The sequence below is a fragment of the Sapajus apella genome, unplaced genomic scaffold (genome assembly GCF_009761245.1).
Source record: "Sapajus apella isolate SASKATOON/1434 unplaced genomic scaffold, GSC_monkey_1.0 scaffold4637, whole genome shotgun sequence".
In the NCBI taxonomy this organism is placed as follows: Eukaryota; Metazoa; Chordata; class Mammalia; order Primates; family Cebidae; genus Sapajus; species Sapajus apella.
This window is the reverse complement of record NW_022441563.1, coordinates 1-1,241: the sequence shown is the minus strand read 5'-3', so window position 1 is coordinate 1,241 and position 1,241 is coordinate 1. Positions and strand designations below refer to the sequence as shown.

General features: G+C 38.3%; 1 long non-coding RNA gene across 1 annotated transcript in view; it reads left to right on the top strand.

The window, feature by feature from the left end:
• The window catches only part of LOC116547776, a 4,906-nt gene extending 3,834 nt beyond the window's left edge, over positions 1 to 1,072 (top strand). The window contains exon 3 of the long non-coding RNA XR_004267172.1: positions 453 to 1,072. This is a non-coding gene — a long non-coding RNA (uncharacterized LOC116547776). The remainder of the gene's footprint in view (positions 1 to 452) is intronic.
• The last annotated feature ends 169 nt before the right edge of the window (positions 1,073 to 1,241 follow it).

Here is a 1,241-nt window from a genome sequence, read left to right as displayed (position 1 = left end):
GCCCGGCCCCTAACTCATATTTTCAATCATCAACAAAGTAGAATTTCCAATTAAGTAGAAAAACTGTAGAATTTCTTTTATTTAAATGCTGTTTCCTTAAATGTACTCATAACATATTAGTAGTGTCTTAAGATATTAAAGAAATTTCATGAGAAAATAATTTTGTGGTCAAAGTTTAAGGAATGCTGAGTTCCTTTACTAAGGACTTTCCTGAGCCTTTATTATGCTAGTATGGGTTTTGAATTAGTAAGAATACTTATCTAAGGGAGCTTGATGAAATAGGTTAAAAATAATTTATAGTTTAGTTTTAGACTTGACTTTCACTTTCAAGATGTACATGTATGTTTTCTAACAATATAAAATTTTGAACATTCTGGGTTAATTTCTGTATGGGTCAATTTTTGTATGATTTCAAATCATTACCTTAATTTGATGTTGGTTTTGCTTTATAGCCAGCTGTTGCACTGCCTACAAGCCTTAGCCTGTCTACTCCTCAGCCTACAGCACAAATAACTGTATCATATCCAACACCAAGGTCCAGTCAACAGCAAACCCAGCCTCAGAAGCAGCGTGTTTTCACAGGGGTGGTTACAAAACTACATGACACATTTGGATTTGTGGATGAAGATGTATTCTTTCAGCTTAGGTAAACTTAATTAGGTCTTGTCACATGGAACATATTTATTTTATAACAAATACATGGCTTCTTGTGTTTATCTTAAAACACCTGTTTAGTTGTGGCAAAGATTATAATTTAGCTATAATTTTCCTTTCTTTTCTTTTCTGAGACAGAGTCTCGCTATTTAGCCTAGGCTGGACATAGTCGCACAATCTTGGTCGGCTCACTGCAGCCTCTGCCTCCTGGGTTCAAGCAATTTTCTTGCCTCAGCCTTCAGAATAGCTGGGATGACTGGCGTGCACCACCGCACTGAGCTAACTTTCGTGTCTTTAGTAGAGAACAGGGGATTTCACCGTGTCGGCCAGGCTGGTCTCAAACTCCTGACCTCAAGTGATCTACCTGCCTTAGTCTCCCAAAGTGCTGGAATTACAGGCTTGAGCCACTGCGCCGGTCCAGTTTAGCTATAAGTTTCTATTTTATTTTTTCCTGAAGAAACTCAAGCGTGAAATTTTGTTTTCTTTGTTTCTTTTTTTTTTTTTTTTTTTTAGGGGGGGTTTTTGTCTTTTTTTCCCCGGGTGGGTGGCAATGGGGGGTCTTCGGGTCCTTCAACCTCCGCCTCCCG